This window comes from Psammomys obesus, unplaced genomic scaffold, assembly GCF_907164565.1.
Source record: "Psammomys obesus unplaced genomic scaffold, mPsaObe1.curated_primary_1811, whole genome shotgun sequence".
Taxonomy (NCBI): domain Eukaryota; kingdom Metazoa; phylum Chordata; class Mammalia; order Rodentia; family Muridae; genus Psammomys; species Psammomys obesus.
This window is the reverse complement of record NW_026595981.1, coordinates 25,636,670-25,649,302: the sequence shown is the minus strand read 5'-3', so window position 1 is coordinate 25,649,302 and position 12,633 is coordinate 25,636,670. Positions and strand designations below refer to the sequence as shown.

General features: G+C 48.0%; 1 long non-coding RNA gene and 1 other non-coding gene across 2 annotated transcripts; one reads left to right on the top strand and one right to left on the bottom strand.

Moving 5' to 3' along the window:
• Positions 1-914: 914 nt before the first annotated feature.
• Positions 915-1,021, bottom strand: LOC129686594 (U6 spliceosomal RNA). The gene has a single exon (XR_008721649.1). It is a non-coding gene; the product is annotated as a U6 spliceosomal RNA (small nuclear RNA).
• A 510-nt stretch (positions 1,022-1,531) lies between these two features.
• LOC129686498 (uncharacterized) lies at positions 1,532-9,687 on the top strand. The gene is made up of 2 exons (XR_008721620.1): positions 1,532-1,692; positions 4,140-9,687. It is a non-coding gene; the product is annotated as an uncharacterized LOC129686498 (long non-coding RNA).
• The last annotated feature ends 2,946 nt before the right edge of the window (positions 9,688-12,633 follow it).

The following is a 12,633-nucleotide window of genomic DNA, read 5'->3' as shown; positions in this document are numbered from 1 at the left end:
TGTTTAAAACTCTCTGTTTTTAGCATTTTAGGTTTACTGTTTTTTGCTTTACCTGTTTCTCGTGTGTATGGATGTTTTGCCTGCATATACGTTTGCTCACCATGAGTGTGCGGTGCCCACAGAGGCCAGAAGAGGACACTGGATCTCTTATGCTGAAGCTGCGGATGGCTATGAGTCGCCTTGTGAGTTCTGGGAATCAAACCAGGTTCCTGGAAGAACGGCCTGTGCCCTTCACCGCTGAACCATCTCTCCACCCCTCTATGTTTAGCTCACTGAAATTTTAAAATTATATTTTTTAGAGTCCTGCTTTCGCTTTTTCATGGATTCCGGGAATCCAACTGGGGTCACCAGGCTCGTATGATGTCGAGCACTTGTTAACCTTTCGAGCCATCTTGTCGGCCCTTGTTTATTTTAAACATGTAAACTTGTTTCATATGTATACGAGCCATTATTTTGAGAGAGAGAGAGAGGGAGAGGGAGAGGAAGGGAGAGAGAGAGAGAGAGAGAGAGAGAGATCCGTAAGCTGAAGTGGACAGGGGTAAAACTTTTTTTTTTTAAATCTTTTATTTTTTTTATTAATTACACTTTATTCATTTTGTATCCCCCCATGAGCCCCTCCCTCCTCCCCTGCCGATCCCACCCTCCCTCCCCTTTCTGCATGCATGCCACTCCCCAAGTCCACTGATAGGGGAGGTTCTCCTCTCCTTCTTTCTGATCTTAGTCTATCAGTTCTCATCAAAAGTGGCTGCATTGTCCTCTACTGTGGCCTGGTAAGGCTGCTCCCCCCTCAGGGGGAAGTGATCAACGAGCAGGCCAATCAGATTATGTCAGAGGCAGTCCCTCTTCCCATTACTATGGAACCCACTTGGACACTGAACTGCCATGGGCTACACCTGTGCAGGGGTTCCAGGTCAAAAAATATGGAACGCTTCACGAATTTGCGTGTCATCCTTGCGCAGGGGCCATGCTAATCTTCTCTGTATCGTTCCAATTTTAGTATATGTGCTGCCGAAGCGAGCACGGGGGTAAAACTTTTAAGGACCAACGGTACTGCCCTTCCTGACCAGCATCCCACAGCCTGGGATGCAGTACCGCCCTTGGCCACTGAGCGGCGGTGCAGGCCGGGCTGAGCTGAGCTGACCTCACCCGGGAGCCTTAAGCCAATCGCTTTGAAAGGCGGGTCCCCTGAACCTTGGACTTTATCTTGCAAAAGCGAACCAGTGTTCCGTTTTGCAGACTCGTTTAACCCTTCAAGTGAACAGAACGATCACGAACGCTGGAGGGAGGCTCTGAGCCATTTTCCAAAATAGCCTGTCCCTCTTGCTTGCAAAGTTCGTACAGGATCTAAGCCAACGTTTGAATACGGATGTGTAGAAAGAAGGGAAGGCAAGGACGGGAGAGCTGCTGGTAATTCACCTTCAGCCCTAGGAGATCAGTGTTAACGTTTTGGTATGTTTCCTTCCTGTCTCCCAAGGGCTGTCGGGGCGGGGCAGTAATAAAACATTAACTGAATGGTTGTGGAAGGGGAGTTTGTTCCGTGGCTCTGGTAATCGGAGGCCTAAAGATCCTATTTATTTATTTATTATGTGTAAATGTGTTCGAGCACACACATGCCATGGCACTGTATGGAAGGCAGAGGACAACTTGCCGGATTCTCCCCTGCCGCCATGTGGGCTCCTGGACATAGCACAGGTAATCTTGTTTGGCTGCAGGTGTCTTCATGTAAGGAGCCGTCTCCCCAGCACAAGGGTACGTGAGTTAAGGGTACACAGTGATTGGTGGGCGCTGATGCTATTTGCCAGGTTGGACCACCGCATTGCGAAACCCCACTGACCTCGGTCTGGAACGTGAGTCCCTTTCCTGTGTTACAGGATTACCCAAGGCAAGCAGTCTTCGCAGTTTGAAACACACACACACACACAAAACACACCACACACGCACAATTAAGGTGATATCTACTCTAGCTCTTCACAGTTTACTTCTGCGTGTCTTTATTTCTAAATGTTTCCTGTTCCTAGTGTCTAACTTATTCATTACAGCGGGGCGAGCGTTTGACATTCATTATATTTTCCGGGTCCATAGGGCCTGGCCCCTGACATTTTGAAATATGTGCTCTTTGGTAATAAATTGCTTTCTTTTTATTTCTTCTCCCTAGCATAGCTTGGGTAGTATACGTTGACTTAGAGAATTTAAGCGTATGAGCAGGCATGTTATTTATGATCATCATTTTCAGGGGAGCACAGGAGATGCTGACAAATGCTTACTTAGAGAAATGCAGCGTCGGCTCTGAGGCTTGTCCTGCACGCTCTCCTCCCTCGTATTTGAACATTTATTACCTATACTCTCCCAGCCCAGGAGCTGATCTGGAGGGCTCTGTAAAAAACTGATTTTCTAGGGGGATAGAGATACGGCTCACGGATTAAGAGCACCGGACAATTGATTCCCAGCACCCAAATGGTGGCTCAAAACTATCTGTAACTCCAATGCCAGGGGATCTGATACCCAATTCTGACCTCCATAAATGCCAGACACACAGGTGGTGTATGTACATACAGGTCGGCACAACACCCATATACATAAAGTAAAATAAAATAGCATAACATAACATAACATAAAATAAATAAAATAAAATAAAATAAAACAAAACAAAACTTTTGGAAACAAAACATCTTCCCAGCCAGGAAGCACTGTGGAAAAGTGTGGGAATGGAGAGCTGGTGTGGGCCCTGTCCGTGGTCCTAACTTCTGACTGATTAAATGAGAACAAGAGGAACAAGAGAGCAGATCACTTTCTCTCTCTCTCTCTCTCTCTCTCTCTCTCTTTCTTCTATGATTTATTTAATTTTCGACTTTATGTGCATTAGTGTGTGTGTCTGTCTGTGTCAGTTTCGGAGGCCCGAGGGCATTAGATTCCCTGGTGACTGGCGTTACAGGCTGTTGTGGTACTGGCCTGAAGTAGGAAGTGAAGTTGGTTCCTTTGCAAGAACAGAAAGCGCTCTGAATCCCTGAGCCACCTCTCCAGCACTGTGAGCCTTCGCCACCCCACCTCCCTACCTTTTGTTTATTTGGCTTGTGTGTATATAGGCAGAGGACAAGCCTGGGCCATAGCTAGCAAGTGTGAAGGGCAGAAGACAACCTTCAGGAGCTGGTTCTCTCCTTCCATCCTGCGGGTCCTGAACAGTCTGCTCAACGGCACCTACCCTCACCTGCTAAGCCATCTTTCTGGCCTTTTCATATTCTATATTGTAAGAAATCTAAACACTGCTAGGCTGTGCTTATTCAGAAAGCCAGTGATCTGAGACTACAGTAGAGTAACAAAAACAAAACAAACAACAACAAAAGCCTTTCTGACAGCTCACCTCCAACTGTATAAGGGAGAAAACAAAGGAGGCCCATCATTTAAAATTTTCCTCTTCTTTTTTAAGATTTATATGTTTGCTGGGTGGTGGTGGCATTAACCTTTAATCCCAGCACTTGGGAGGCAGAGGCAGGCAGATCTCTGTGAGTTCGAGGCCAGCCTGGTCTACAGAGTGAGTTCCAGGACAGTCGGGGCTACATGGAGAAACCCAGTCTTGAAGAACAAAAAAGAAGCAAGCAGAAAAGAGTTATTTATTTATGTATGAGTGCTCTGTGTGTATGCCCGCATACCAGAAGAAGGAATCAGATCCCACTAAAGATGGTTGTGAGCCACTCTGTAGTTGCTGGGACTTGAACTCAGGACTTCCAGAAAAACAGCCAGTCTCTGCTGAGCCATCGCTAGCCCTTAACTCTTTTCTTCTTCTTCTTCTTCTTCTTCTTCTTCTTCTTCTTCTTCTTCTTCTTCTTCTTCTTCTTCTCCTTTTTCCCCTTCTCCTCCTTCTCCTCCTTCTTTCTTGTCCTGGAACTCACTGTGTAGACCTCATTGGCCTTGAACTCACAGAGATCCACCTGCCTCTGCCTCCCACGTGCTGGGATCACAGGCATGCGCCACCACACCGGCTTTAGTTTTTATCCTCTAATTGCCTGAGTGTCTGTGCCTGAAGGAGGCGCTGGGTTGCCCTGGAGCTGGAGTTACAGATGGTAGTGAGCTGCACCTTACACACCCAGATCCTCTGGAGGGAAAGCTGATGCTTCTAACCCCAGATCCGTTTCTCCCTCCAGCCGCAGTGAACCCCCCCCCCCAGAACACACACGGGATACGGCGGAGCGGCAAGCCTGCGCTGCAGGGGGCGGGCTCCCCGGAGAAAGAGAACAAGGAGGCTCAAAGATGTAAGCCTAGTTTTCCCCTCCACAATCAGTTAAATCGGTGAACGCTTGGCGAGAGGCCACAAGTACCGGCCCTGTGGGCTCTGTCCTACAGGAGGGGGCGTCGGCGGGAAGCCGCCAGCCATGCTGTGGAGGCCCCGCGCGTTCAGCTGTTGGGATGTTGAAGCGCGGCCTGGACCACACAGGTGCGGCTTCCTCTCCTATCCTGCATCTCGGCCGCCGCCGGACTCAGCTTCCCCAGCCCCGGCAGGTGCGAACCGTGTTTTAACTGCCACTGAAAACAAATTTGGGAATCTTTTTACGTTCGTCTGTTCACTCTGCTGACAGCTTTCAGGCCGAAGAACAGAACTGCCTGGAAGCAGTGAGGATAGTGACCATCACACAGCAGAAAGCAAACACACACACACACACACACACACACACAAACACACACACACACACACACACACACTCTAAACACATGCACCAAAACCGAAACATTTAAAAAATATTTATTTATTTATTATTTTCTATGTGCATTACAGGCATGCCCGGTGTCCAAGAAAGCCCAGAAGAGGGTGTTTGGATCCCCTGGAACTGGAGTTAAAGATGGTTGTGAGCTGCCATGTGGGTGCCAGGAACCGAACCTGGGTCCTTTGCAAGAGCAGCCGGAGCTTTTAACTGCAGAGCTGTTTCTCCAGCCCCAATAATTTTTTTAAAGTTCAGAAATCTTTAGAAAAGCAAATTTTGAATTTTCTACTTGCTAAGTAGTACATGGAACGCATGTAGGCCCACCATTTCACAGAGCAGACACTTGATACCTCTCCAATACTCGGGAGTTGAGTGTTGTCCAGTGTGTGTGTGTGTGTGTGTGTGTGTGTATCAAACTTTGGTCCTGAACAAGTTAGGCAAGCCCTTCTATTACTGAATTATACCTCTAACCCTCATTTTATCTTTTTTTTTTTTTTTTTTTTTTTTTTTTTTTTACTTGACCTCACTAAGCACCCAGGCTGGCCTTGAACTCACTCGGTAGCCCAAGCAGGCCTTGGGTTTGCAATCCTTCTGCCTCAGCCTCCCAAACAGCTTTGGTAAGAACCTGTGCCACCAGGCCCGGCTCTGCCGACCTATGATGTGTGCGTCTCTAATGAACTTGCCATGATTCTCTAAGCAGCACAGAGCAGCTCTTGATACAGCATTTACTTTGTGTTAGGCATTTGAAGGCATGTGCAAGCTTCGTGTGCCTACAACGCCGTTTTGTAGATGGAACTTGGGGAGCATTCACGCTTTTTGGTCTGGGGGAGATGTACCAGCCTCAATGCCCTGTGGACTCTGGGAGATGACTGTGTATTTATCTTTATAAATCTCCTGAAGAACATTAACAGCTAAATGCCGTGGGGTACCTTGGATCGGATCCCAGGACGCAGAAAAGGTATTAGTGTAGAAACTAGCAAAATAATCTTAATGAAATCTGGAGTCTAGTTAGCGGTAATGTACCAAGGTTAGTTTCTTGGCTTTGACAACTACATCCTGGTTATGTAAGATGCTGACGTTAGGAGAAACACTGACGGCTATTCAGGAACTTCCTGAAATTGTCTGGAAAGCCAAATTCATTCTAAAATATAAGTTCATTAAGACAAAGACCACAAAAAGAAAAGACCGACATACTATGTTATTATTTGAAAATTTTAAGCGACCAAGAATGATGGGGAGGGGGAGGACTTACCGGGCGGCCTCGGTCTGCAAGCAGAAAAATGAGCGCCTGGCGTGCCAGGAGCAATCATCCCTGAGTGTTCACTGATGCAGAAGATGCTTCGACAGTGGTAACGTGCTTGCTGGGCGCATGCTTGGCTCCAGATTCAGCCTCAAGTGCTGGGGGAGAGACTCCAGAAGAAGCAGCGAAGGCCAAGAGCAGGGACTCTGAGTGGCACAAAAATCCCAGGATGTTGTGGACTTCCATTCCACTCCCTGTCATGAAGGTTTTCTGGGACACTTAAAACTTCCTTATTTTACTACTACTACTAATAATAACTTATTAATCTTTATTTATTAATTAATAATAAATGACAGTACATAGCTTATTGCATTTTATATGCAATTCCATTATATCAAAACAATCAATTAATGAATCATTAGTATTATTAATAATTATTAATATAGTTCACGATTACTTTTATTAATAATAATTATTGTTGTATATGAAGTGTGTGTGCTTGCATGTATGTGGGTGTGCGCCTGTGTGTCATGAACTGAATTAAAGCTCAGGGGTTGGTCTTCTCTTCCCATCATGGATTCTGGGAAATTGGATGCTGTAATCAAGTTTGCACAGCAAACACTTTTAACCTTTTGAGCCACCTCCCAGGCCCTAAAACTTTAAGCTTTGACCTGGAATTACAAGTGTTCCAAGCCTGGCTCCTTCCTGTCTTTAACCCCCAAGCTCCACAGGACACCGATGAGAAATCCTTCCTGGAGGAAATTAGCACCGACCTAAGCCTCAAATTATGTTTGACAAATGAATTTTTTTTTTTCCAAACATGACCTGGTCTATGATCCAAGATTACCAAATCCAGCGGACACCAGATGGCACGGCAAGGACACGCAGAGACGGTGGGCAAGAGCGACGGACTGGCAGGGCCTGCAGATACTGCAGACAGCAGGGAGAGTCCCAGCATGGGTTCCTCGCTGACACACACGCAGGCACAATTCCACCGTGGATGTTTAGGCAGGCGCTGGAAAGTAGAAAAGTGACAGCAGATTTGAAGAACAGGGGAGGAGAATATCACTGTCTTGGAAGAGATTAGGAGAAGGGCAGGAGGTTGGCCTCTGTAAATAGAATGACATTCTTTAATGAATTTAAGGAGGGGGTATTGAAAAATAGGGGAGGGGATGAGCATGGCTCATGTACCGTTCACCAGAGACCCAGAACGATGGAGGCTGTATAAGCCACGACCCAGAGGCTCTGAATCTTCGGGACCATGGCATGCATTCTTGATACGCTTATATGTTTATTTTCCAAAGATTTATTTATTTATTTGATTTTAAATGTGTGTGTGTGTGTGTGTGTGTGTGTGTGTGTGTGTGTGTGTGTATGATTTTATGAGAGCCATATGTGTGCAGATGCCCAGAGGCCATAGGAGTGTTGGGTTCCCTGGAGCTGGAATTTAAGTGGTTTTAAGATGCCTGACTTGGGTCCTGGGTCCTCTGGATGTGTCTTAGTTGGGGTTTCTATTGCTGGGATAAAACACCCTGTCCAAAAGCAACTTGGGGTGGAATGGGTTGATCTCAGTTTACATGTTCATCACGAAGGGAAGTCAGGGCAGAAACTCAAGGCAGGAGCTGGGAGGCGGGAGCTGGGAGAGAGGCCATGGAGGAACAGGCCGCTTCCTGGCCTGCTCTTCATGCCTTGTTCTTTCTTATAGCACCCAGGACCAGCAGCCAGGGGTGGCACCACTCACAAGGGGCCCACCCATATCCATCATCAAAAATGTCCCACAGGCTTGTTCATCAGCCAGTTTGGTGGGGGCGTTTCTCTAGAGTTGAGGTTCTCTCCTCCCAAAGGACTCTAGCTGTGTCAAGTTGACAAAAACCAACCCCCCCCAAAAAAAAAAAAACCAACAACAACAACAAAAAAAAACCTAGCTGGCACTGGTGGTAAGTGTTCTTAACCACCGAGACATCTCTTCCATCTCTTCCTGCATTTGCTATATGTAAAATGTTATAGAACTCAGAGCATTGGTGACTTTTTTTCTGTGTGTGTGTGTGTGTGTGTGTGTGTGTGTGTGTGTGTGTGTGTGTTAAGGTCTAAGGGAGGTATAGTAGTGGGGAGAGAGAGAGAGAGGATCCCTGTCTCCCATCATGCCTGAAAATTAACTCTAGGTAGATTATGAGGTGAGAGGTACAAGTTTTAGAACATAGTAGAAAGCAATTTCATGGCCTTTGGGTAGGGGAAGAGTTCTTTATTTTCTCTCTCTCTCTCTCTCTCTCTCTCTCTCTCTCTCTCTCTCTCTGTGTGTGTGTGTGTGTGTGTGTGTGTGTGTGTGTGTGTGTATCCATGCAAGGGCATTTGTCTGCCATGGCCCACACGTGGAGGTCAGAGGACAACCTCCAGTGCCAATCTTTGCCTACAAGTTTTTGTTTAGTTTTGTTTCTGAACAGGACTGCTTTATCGTTCCCAACTGTACATGCACGGCTAGCTAGCCCTCAAGCTTTCAGAGACTGGCTCTGCCTCCCACCTAGCCGCTGGAGTCCAGAGGTTTCGGACGTGCCCCACCATGCCTGGCTTTCCTTGGGTTCTGGGGATACAAACTCCAGTTCTCACGTTTGTGTGGCAAGTGCTTTATCCACTGGGCCCTCTCTCCAGCCTGTTTCCTTTTGGTTTCGAGGGTCTCATGTAGCCCAAGCTGGCCTTGAACTCAATGTGTATCTAAGAATAATATTGAACTTCTTTTTTTTTTTTTTTTTCTTTTTGAGTCAGGGTTTCTCTGTGTAGCTTTGGCTGTCCTGGACTCGCTTTGTAGACCAGGATGGCCCTGAACTCACAGAGATCCACCTGCCTCTGCCTCCCTGAGTGGTGGGATTTACAGGCGTGTGCCACCGTGCCTAGCTAACATTGAACTTCTTATCTAGCTGTCTTAACAGCTCAGGTGCTGCCCCAACACTTGATTTTTGTGGTACTGTGAGCTGAACCTAGGGTTTTGTGTATGCCAGGCAGGCACTTTGTCAGCTCCCAACTTTGGGAAAGAATACTTGAGATCGATAAAGAGAAAAGCACAAAGGAAAATACTGATGCTCATCGAGTATATTAAAATTAAAAAGCTGTCCATCAAAAGATGACACAAAAAAAGCCACAGAGTTGGGCAGGGTAGGGGAGAAAATATCGAAAACCATACATCCAGGGACAGCGTGGATATGTTGTCAGCAAAATATGAAGATGCTGGCAATTGTGGTGTATTCTGAGTCTGTTTGTTTATGTCTAAAGCTGACCAGACTTACTAGCAATGTACGGTTAATATGCATGCTGTAAGATTAAGCCATAAAGCAGAACATGGAAGCTGTGAGCCGGAGGTCTGCAGGGGATTCTAGGAGCTGCTAATGTTTGCTTCTCTGTTGGAGTGTGGGTTGCACAAGTGTTCTGGTTTTTATTGCTCTGGGAATTTGGCTTATGTACTTTCCTGTATACATATTTAAGTTCTTTTCTTTCTTTCCTTTTTCCTTCTTTTCTTCCTTCATCCTTCCCTCCCTCCCTCCTTCCTCCATCTTTTTTTATTCCTTCCTTCTTGTTTATTCTTGAGACAGGGTTTTTTTTCTGTATAGCTGCGACTGTCCTGGAATGAACTCTGTAGATCAGACTGAGCTAGACCTCAGAGATCCACCAGCCTCTGCCTCCCAAGTGCTGGGATTAAAGACATGCGCCACCATTGCCTGGCCATATTGAGTTCTAAATAATAAACTTCTATGTATCTATGTATCTATCTGTCTTTCTTTCTGTATCACTTCTCATTTGTTTGTTCATTTATTTATTATATATTTAATGTGGCACAGAGGCCTGGCATATGTGAGGCAGGTACTCTACCACTGAGCTACATACCCATTTGCTTTCACTGAGATGTAAATGGATTGGCACCTTCTCTTGATCTTCCTCTGACTCACCTCACCTAGAGATGCCCAACCGGGATGGAGCCCATTTCCTCTCTTGGAATTGTTCCTTGTTCCCGTTGGAGCCTGGGCTGAACGCCAAGCCCAGCCAGGAGCACCTGTAGCCGGAGGCAGAGTCTCTGCCACCTCTTCCAGAATCGCTGGCACGCATCCTTTCTGGATCAGGCTTCCTACAGCCTCTTCTTGCACAAACTCCTCTCTTACTCCTTCATTCCTCCGTCCTCGAAGCTCCTCCTGCTATGGCCTCTGCACTGAGCACCTTAGCTCCGGCTGGGTGACTCATGCCTTGGCCTCCCAGTCATCTTAGTCAACTCCGCCCTTGCGTCTCCTGTCTGTGATGGGGACTCAGCTCTCTCCCAAGCACCCTCACCCTAAGATCTCATTCACCCAAATCTCTCTCTTCCTCTGCCTTCCCCTGCTTGCTTGAAAAACCCTGCACTAAAGGACATATACACGCATTATACAATTTTATCTTTTTTAAAGACCCTGTTTTTATTTTGTATTATTTGTGTGTGTGTGTGCACGCGAGTGCATGTATGTGTCTGTGAGAGTATATGCACTTGTATATGTGTGTATGCCCTTGGAGGCCAGAAAAGGGTGCTGGGTCCCTCAGAGTTAGAGTCACATGTATTTTGGGCCACTCAGTGTGGACGCTGGGATCTGAACTTTGGTCCTCATGATAAAGTACACACGCTCCGAACTCCTGAATTCAGCAGGGCCTACCCATCATCCTTTGCCTGTAACTTCAGTTACTATGGGACTGGCTGCTTCCAGCAACCCTGCAGTTCCCTGATAGTGTCCTATACTCTTGAACTAGCTCTCCAAACAAACACTTACATTGGTTTTTTGTTTGTTTGTTTGTTTGTTTTTGTCAGAGTTTTTTTTATCACAGCAACAGTAAAATCAACATGAAAGCGGCTGTACAGATACACAGCACAATCTATCCGTCCACTCACTGACAACATGAGTCGCACACGAGTCGCCCCGAGGACGCAGTGTGCATGCCTTTCTGTCCGTCCTGCCTTTCTTTCCGATGTGTGAGGGAAGCTCGCAGAGTGCCGTTGTCATGTCACGATCCTGCTCATGCTTTGATCTCGGCCTTTCCAGCTTCTAGGCGACGAATGTCCCTTATTATTTAGAGTGTGCCCAGCCTGTGGGGTTTTGTTATGGCAGCGGGAACTGACAGGTTCTAATTTGCATTTCCGCGATGACAAGTGACGTTGGGCGATCATCTTCTCGAGCGGCAGGATGTTATTTGTGTATCCTCCTCCGTGAAATGTAGGCTTGCATCTTTTGTGCGATTTTTTTTTTTTTTTTTTTTTTGGCTGCTTGTCTTTTTATTATTGAATGGTGAGAGTTCTTTATTTTGGGCACAAGCCCTTCATCAGATAGTATCCCTTCCCAGCTTGTGGCTCTTCTGTTTCGTGTGTGTGTGTGTGTGTGTGTGTGTGTGTGTGTGTGTGTGAAGGCCCAGCCCATGGTGGATGCTACCATCCCTGGGCTGATAGCCCTGAGTTCTATTAAAAAAAAAAAAAAATGCAGGCTGAGCTAGCCATTGGGAGCAAGCCAGTAGGGAGCACCCCTCCCCCTCCGTGGCCTCTGCATCAGCTCCTGCTGCCGGGTTTCAGCCCTGCTTGAGTTCCTGTCCTGATTTCCCTCAACGATGAAAGCCCCAGTAAGCCCTCTTACCCCCCCCCCCAACTTACTTTTGGCTGTGGCGTTTCCTCACAGCAATAGAAGCCCTGACTGAGACAAACGGGCGTCTGAGCTTTCATCTTCTGTGAATGTGGCCTGCAGTCCAACCGTTTCACACCCCAGGGGGCCCGGGCGTCAGAAATGCAGAATGATACACCCAACTCGCCCCACAAGCCTCAGGAGACCCGTGGGCACAATCTGAGGAACACCGGGATGGCTGCGCCCGGGGCGGGGGTGGGGAAATTCCTCGCTGACTTTTGCTGCCTCTCACAGCCCGCCTGACCACTGCAAGCCCCGAGGCCTGTCTACTGACTACCTCTCTGGGACGCGTGTCTTAAGCCTCCGTGTGGGCTGCGCTGTTCCTTGATGCTGTGTCTGGGAGGAGGGGACACACCCACCAGGCCACCCCTCATCCTCTAAGATCCTGCTCACTCACTCAGTGGTACCTTTCTACGGGCGGGTCCCTGCATCCACATCCTCCTCCTTCAGTTCATGAGCCTCAGTTTCCTCAACTGAAGTGAGATCATTTTGGTCTTTGTATCTGGGGCTAACAGCGTGATCCCAGGAGTAGGCGGGAGTTGGAGCACAATAGAAGCCAGCTATTTGGGGGTTCATCCCCCTGGTGAAGCCTCAGGGCACTAACTAGTGTTTGTTGTTTTTTTTTTTTTTGTTTTTGTTTTTGTTTTGTTTTTTTCAACCTCACCCCCTCCCACCCAGGCAGACTCCAGCAGCCTTCTTTCCAGCCGCACTCCTCCTCCCTCGCGCGCCTCCCCGTCCCCAGGGCAGCGTGCACCGATAAATCTTTCGCAGCACGTAGCACTGTAGCCGCGGGTTGGTCGGGCCGCTGCCCGGTGCCCACCCCCCTCGCTCGCCTCTGAAGCTCCAGCCCCTGGCACGGCGCCTGGCACTCGCAGGGGCTCTCGATCGATCGATGTTTGCAAAATCGGATCCTCGGCGGAGCAGGTGTCCGCGGGGGAGCCGGTCGCGCGCGGGGCCGGGGGCGGGGGCGGCCGGGAGGGGGGGCGGCTCGGGGGCCTGCGGGGCCGCGCTCCGCCCCTCCGGG